The sequence below is a fragment of the Alosa pseudoharengus genome, unplaced genomic scaffold, assembly GCF_046254945.1.
Source record: "Alosa pseudoharengus isolate Yale_2024_CS ecotype anadromous, Long Island Sound unplaced genomic scaffold, YU_APseudo_1.1 YU_APseudo_1.1_scf_18, whole genome shotgun sequence".
Taxonomy (NCBI): domain Eukaryota; kingdom Metazoa; phylum Chordata; class Actinopteri; order Clupeiformes; family Clupeidae; genus Alosa; species Alosa pseudoharengus.
The window spans coordinates 1,968,685-1,976,184 of NW_027468650.1; the positions used below are offsets into that span (position 1 = coordinate 1,968,685).

At 42.0% G+C, this 7,500-nt stretch overlaps 1 protein-coding gene across 1 annotated transcript in view; it reads left to right on the plus strand.

Annotated features, from left to right (window-relative positions):
- Nucleotides 1-7,500, plus strand: part of dnah5l (dynein, axonemal, heavy chain 5 like) — a 122,549-nt gene that overhangs the window by 47,063 nt on the left and 67,986 nt on the right. The window lies entirely within an intron of this gene.

Genomic DNA, 7,500 nt, shown 5'->3' on the forward strand with positions numbered 1-7,500 from the left:
GTGTGTGTGTGTGTGTGTGTGTCACTCATTGTCCCTCAGCTGGTGGCAGGTGAAAACATATTGTGCAGCTTTGAGACAGCTGTTCTTTTTCTCTCCTAGCAAGTATGGTAGTTTATTTAGGTTTGTTAAAGAATTAAATCCAGGGTGTTTCTCATCAAATTTTGGAAAGTAGAGATCACGAACTGACTGAAATGAGTTGCACTCGGTCAGAAAGTGTAGCTCTGTCTCGACAACACTGTCTTTGAACTGCTGGCATAGACGTTCATTACTTGGGAGCCATGTTTTTTTGTGTCTCCCGGTTTCAATGGCTAATCGGTGCTCACTGAGTCTATATTTGGTTAGTGTTTTCCTTAAGTTTGTGTCTTTTATATTTGTAAGGTAGTCTGCTAAGACAAACCCTCTGTCCAATGCCAAGTAGCATTGCCTCTTGCTTTGTGTCTTGGCTTTGGATTGCCAATATTGACAATATTTGTCTTTTAAGATAGGAGAAATTTGCTTAATTTCAGTATGTTCAATTTGTATCTGGTCCTGAATACCTACTGAATCAGTGTGTGTTAGAGGAGCAGAATGACTCAAGAGCAGGTTGGGAGAGGAAGTATTTCCTTTGCTCAACTCTTGGTCACGCATGGCTTTATGATGGAATGAGTGTTGGTCACTGAGTTTTAGGTGTTTCCAGAATTTAATTGTTCTTTTCCTAATTTTAATCAAGAGTGGATATTGGCCTAATTCAGCTCTGCATGCATTGTTTGTTGTGTGTCGGTGGACTTTAAGAATGTTTTTGCAAAACTTAAGATGCAGAGTCTCAATTGGATGTTTGTCCCATTTATCTGATTCTTGATTTGCAAGTGGACCCCACACCTCACTGCCATAAAGGGCAATTGGCTCTATCACTGATTCGAATATCTTCAGCCAAATTTGGATTGGTATTTCAAAAGCTATTTGTCTTTTTATGGCATGTAGAGCCCTGCGTGCTTTGTCTTTTAGGTCATTTACAGCCATGTTGAAGGTGCCTCTGTAATTGATTCTGAGGCCAAGGTAGGTATTAGGGGTGTAACGGTACACAGAAGTCACGGTTCGGTTCATACCTCGGTTCGGACATCACGGTTCGGTACGAGTTCGGTACAATGGAGGGAAAAGCAAAACAAAAATGCAGAAAGCATTTTTTTTATTGTGCATGTCTCAGGCTGTACCACCTAGTGTCATACAGTCTCTTCCCTGAGCTATCTGCAACAGCCTGAAGTGTGTAAGATATAGGCTAAACAGTACAATAAGTACCCAGACTCCATCTGTAACTTGTAAACAAAATAAGACAATCAGCTATAAAACTGAAAATAGGCCTACAGCATCTCTTATTTCTGAAAGTGCAAATTACATAAAAATGATTTTTAAAAATCCACTTAAGCAAGACCTTCAACATCTGTGTTTAGTTGTATATGGAAGGGTCTACAATTTGCCTCAATATTTTTCATTGTGTGTAAAGTAATAATCTAGCCTACTAACTGTGAAAATATCACACTATTTTGCTTTTTTTTTTAAAACGAAATTGCTCCTTTCATTTCATAAACAGACTACAACTAGAAGTCACGTGACTTTGCCCTTTGACGTTAACTCACTGTAGCATGGTTTGTTTATTAGCCTGGTTAGCGTTGTCACTTTATTTTACTGTCTATGCACTTAACACTACCAGCTCCTCATGTGAGAAGTTACAAGTTACCCCAACATAAAGGTAATTACCATGCGATTTACATAGCTTTCTGTCATTACGAAATCATTTAATTTAAGCCATAGGTTTTGGCCCTATTTGTATGTGTATCCAAAGGCTGCTGAAGCGCAGGGGAAGTTTTTTTCCCCTCGTTTCAGTGATTGGTAGCCTACATCATCTGGGTGATGGCTTCGAATATGTGTAGCATTTATTCCACTCACATACCCAATAACTGCTGAACAACGCTGACACACAGTTTCATCTTATCCACCACTCTTTCGCCTGTACTAACGTTACTGTAACTGAAGTTCTCAAACTTGCGATCTTAAATAGACCAGCGGATCCTCTAACTCTTGTGGGTCTAACCTTAGTGCTGCTAATGACTGACGGACTCGACTGACGACCTGACGAAAAAAAACATAGGCGCCAATCAGAGCTTCAGAGCTAAGGCGAGGCTACAGATTAGCGTTAGGTGTCGCTAAAGAACTCCCGTAACTCTCGCTACTTAACAGTAATTGCGCATGACATTAATTAATCCGCACACGATTAATTAATGTCATGCATGACATTAATTAATCCTCCATGTAAATTCATGCACCGAACCGTGACGCCTGTACCGTTTCGGTTCAATACGAATACATGAACCGTTACACCCCTAGTAGGTATAGTCAAGGGTATATTCAATATTATTTGGTCCTAATTTAAATGTGTGCGATTTTCCCTGGTACCTGGAGCTAGAGCCCTGCACTCCCGCGGGAGTCCCGCGGGACTCGCGGGACCCAACGCAAAGCAGTGCGACGCGGGACAAATATTGAAAGCTCCTTGCGGGAGCGGGCGGGAGGGAGAGCGCACAGCGCGGGTGCGGGCGGGAGCAGTGATAAGCGGCAGTCCCGCGAATTAAAAAAGTGTTTTAAAATGTAAAATAAAATCATAAATTACCTATTGGTCAATGTATATCATATATATAACACAATGTGCTGGATATTATATTTGGTAGCCTATCTATTAATAAACATTTTTGAATGTAGATTTGCAGATGTGTAATCTCGCACACATTTCCGATTCCGTTCTGCTCTTCCGTATTCTGGCTCTTCCGTTCTGCTCTCCGATCATGGCAGAAGAGCAGAGCTCCTCTAGCGAAACAACACACAATGCTTCAGAAATAAGTGCTGGTCTAAAGAGAGGTACATTCACCGTGAAAAAATCGAAAGTTTTGAAATCAGATATTTGGAAGTCATTCTCACTCGTGTATGACGCAGAAGGAAATCAGTGTTTAATTCCTCAAACAAATGTCAATAACTGTCTTGAGCAGTAGGTGAACGTCGGAATCATGCGGGAATTGCGGGCGGGAGCGGGACAATGTATTACAGTTGCGGGCGGGAGCGGGACTGAAAATCATAATTCTTTGCGGGAGCGGGCGGGAGCGGGACTGAACACTGCGGGAGCGGGCGGGCGCGGGACTGGAAAATCTGTCCCGCGCAGGCCTCTACCTGGAGCCTTTTTGGAAGATTAATATCTTCGTTTTTTCCATGTTAACGGTTAGTGCCCAAGTCTGGCTAAATGTTTGAAGGAGGTCTAATTGATCCTGGAGTCCTTTGTCTGTTGCTGAGAGAAGGACTAGGTCATCTGCGAAGAGCAGGAATTTGACTTCACAGTCGTACAAATGAGTCCAGGTGTTGGTGACTTTTCCAACATTGTTGCCAGCTCATTGATGTACAGGTTGAAAAGCGTTGGGCTTAGAGGGCAGCCCTGTCTCACTCCGTATTCCTGAGAGATATACCTTGTTCTTTTGGACCCTATTTTAATTCCACACTTAGCTCCCGAGTACATTGATTTTATAATTTCGTATGTTGAACCGCCTATGCCACTTTCCAGTAATTTGTTAAATAAACCATAATGCCCAATAGAGTCAAATGCCTTCTTAAAGTCAACAAAACAGGCAAATACTTTGTTTCTATTTTGGGTATGTTTTTCAATTATGGTTTGTAACGTATAGATATGATCAGTCGTGCGGTGATTGGGCAGGAACCCAATTTGGCTACGACTTAACACACTGTGTTTCATCAGGAAGTTCAGAAGGCGTGAGTTAATAATGCTGCAAAACAACTTGCTGAGGTTGCTGTTTACACAAATACCTCTGTAGTTGTTGGGATCGAATTTATCCCTGCTTTTGTAAATAGGTGTGACTAATCCAAGACTCCACATATCAGGGAAGTATCCCACACTAAGAATTATATTGAATAATTTAAGAATGGCAGATTGATATTTTTTGGTCATTGATTTCAGCATTTCATTTAAGATGCCATCAGGGCCATGTGCCGTCTTTGGCCTTAGTTTATCAATGTGGGTTAAGAGCTCCTGTTCATTGATGTGGAAGTCAAGTGGGTTTTGATACTTCTTGATTGACAGTTCTAATTGTTCTAGTTTTTTAATGATGATCTATTTTAAGTTGATCTATGTTTTGGTCAGATTCTACTTTTTAAAGAGTGTCTGGAAGTGGTTGGTCCAAATATTTCCATCTTGTATCACTAATTCCTGGTGATTTGTTTTTTTCAGATGATTCCAATTTTTCCAGAAGGTATTAGTCTTTATTGACTCTTCAATCAGTGTCAGTTGATTGCAGGTATATTGGGCTTTTTTAGCTCTAAGTGTGCGCTTATATTGTCTTAGTGCCTCACAGTATAAGAGTCGAATTGATATATTATTTGGGTCTCTCATGTTTCTGGTTAGATAAGTTGCGGAGATCTTTTCTTATTGCTTGACATTCTGCATCAAACCAAGTGTCCTCTTTTTTAAGTCTTGGTTTTGTTCTTGCTCTTTTTAATTTGGCTTTTTCTGCAGTCTTTTCAAATATGCTGTTTATTTCTTCCACGGCCTGATTGATACCCTCCTTATTAGGGGTATAAGGAGTATCTAAGAAGGAGTTTAGGTGAATTTGGATGCTGTGACTGACTGTGGCTTTCTTGAATTCTTCTGAGCTGTTTTCATTCCATCTGAATGATCTTTTGACTGGAAATAGCTTACTGGGCTATGGTTTAAGGGTGTTGACATCTGTTGTTTTTAAGAACACAGTAATTTGGCTGTGATCCGAAAGGGGGGTTAGTGGCTTTACAGTGAATGCTCTAATTGACAAGGGGTCTATGTCAGTTATTACATAGTCCACTGTGCTCTCCAAGGGGTAAGCAGAATGTATGTCTTCCAAAGGTGTCTCCTCTTACCCTACCATTGATGATATAAAGACCAAGACAGCGGCAAAATTGCAAGAGTTCTCTGCCATGTTTGTTTATAATTGTTTATACAGTTCTTTCTGTAGGTGTGGATAGAGCTATTTGTTATATTGAGTGAGTTACAAATGTAGTTGTTGCCATCTTCATTGATAAAATCATCTAGGGTGCCTGTGCGTGCATTGAGGTCTCCACAAACAAGAATATTTCCCTGTGTCTGGAAATGGCTGGTTTCTGTCTCTAATGTAGAGAATGTGTCTTCAGTATAATAGGGAGATTCATAAGGGGGGATGCATGTTGCACAGAGAAAAAGGTCTTTTTGTGAGTTTAAAATATCTTTCTTAATTTTTAGCCATACGTGGTATTTTCCCATTTTCATTACAGTTATATGTCTATCTAATTTTGATTTATACCAAATAACTAAACCTCCAGAGTTTCTGCCCTGCTGTACACCGCTGAGTTTCTGTGAGGGTATTACTATATCTTTGTGGTCTGGGGGACAGTGAGTGATATCTTTGTGCCATGTTTCCAATAATATAACTATGTCAATATCTCTGATACTGTTTTGAAATTCTCTATTTTTACATTTTAGGCCAAAGGCTGATGAGTTGAGGCCTTGAATGTTCCAAGTGCTAATGGAAAGGGAGGTCATAGTATTGAAAACTAACAAATACATGTTTACTATGAGAAAAACCTTTCAGAAAACAGAACATTTACAATGGGACAATATACAGTATTATCTAGACATTAATACAAAATGGATTTATGCATCTTTCAGCTTTTTTTTTTTTTTTTTTAACTGAGTTTAGAACAGATGTAGTGGAGCATCTGTTTGATCTCACCCATCTGAGGTGACTCTGTCCCTTTCAGCACCTCTGCATGGCTGCGCTCCAGTCTGGGTGGCTCTTTGCTGGTGTGCGTTTGTTGGATGGTGGTCCGGCCAAGCGAGCGGGGTGTGATGGCTTAGGTTGAGATGGTCAGGCAGGTAGTGGTCAGTGATGGACAGGTCCCGTGGGCCAGTGGAGGAGGAGCGGTGGGCTGTTTGGGGCTGCAGGTGTGGTGGGTGGTCCTGACCGGAGCAGGGCTGCAGGTGTGGTGGGTGGTCCTGACCGGAGTAGGGGTGCAGGTGTGGTGGGTGGTCCTGACCGGAGCAGGGGTGCAGGTGTGGTGGGTGGTCCTGACCGGAGCAGGGGTGCTGGGTTGGTTTTGGGTAGCGGTCCTGGTCTGCTCTGTGTGTTGTAGGCTTGTTGGTTCTCTTCGCTTGCGTTGTTGGGGACTGGGCCTGGTGAGCTGCTCCCCGTGACTGGTGGCCTGGTTGTTGTGGTTTAGTCGGTTTGTGGTGCAGGAAGTTAGGAAGATGTGCACAGCCTCTGGAGATGTCAGCGTTCACTCTATGGATTGTTGCTGGATGGATGTCTTTTCGGGGTAGGAGGGTAGAGATGGTGATTCTGGAGTTGGGGAAAAGGTTGGATGCTTTGGTTGCCAGTCTGCTTAGGATGTTTCCCACCTGCTCTTGTTCATTTCTCAGATCGTTGGTGCCGGTGTGTATAATTATGTGAGCTGGTGTGCCGAATTCGGGATCAGAGAGGTGACAAAAGGCGTCATCTATTTCCTGGAGAAATTTTCCATTGGAGTCAATGAGAATGGCCACTTCGGTGTTTTTATCCAGCTTGGTTGGTGTATGTGTGTATTTTTTCTGGAGGGGGTGGGGTGGTTTTTACAGTCCAGTGGTGGGACAGGGTTGGTCTCTTCAACAGCAGGTAAGGTTTGTTGGCTGTAGGTGGGTGGTGGAAGACAGTTCTGTGTGGGGTCGGGGGTTGTGATGTTTTCAAAGATTCAATTATTCCATCTTTTAGGCAGAGCTCCTCTCTTAGAATTGTAAGTTCTTTTTTCATTTCCTGTTGGATCATAACAATGTCATTTCTAAATGTGTCTTTAAGTCCTGTGAGCTCTTTGTGTAGTTTTTCTTTGTCTTGAATCAGTTCCTCAATTTGCCTCTGTGCTTGGCTTAGCTGGACTTTTAGAAGGTCCATGTGGCAGCTGTTGGGTGTGCATTTTTCAACTTTTTCTCCTAGCTCCACTACCTCTACTTCTATTAGAGAGATGCTGTTTCTCAGTTGCATTATTGCGGTTTCGAGGTCAAGACTTTCAGGGATGGCAGCAGACAAGTGTGGAGTGTGACTGACCAAGGGAGCCTGACCAGACGGTGGTGGTACAAAAGGTTCTGTACATACAGGGATTTGCTTGGTTATTTCTGTTTCGGATTCTGATTGATGTTTTAGTGTGTCAAATACATTTTCAAAGGAACTGAGAGCAGCTTGGTTACCCTGCACCATTATTGTGCCAGTGTTGTAAACATTTATAGTGAGAAACCTGCTGTCTTGTTTGCTCTCGTCATCAAAAACACAAATTTGACGTCCTTTGCAGATCCCTTTTTTGGTGATATAATCAAAATAATTACAAAAGACTGTATGCCATGCATTGGTGTTGTCTGTGTAAAACAGCAGATTGGTTGTAACCATTTTGCCTTTACATTGGTGGCAGTCTTTGTACAGTCTCTGGGTTTTATTTCTG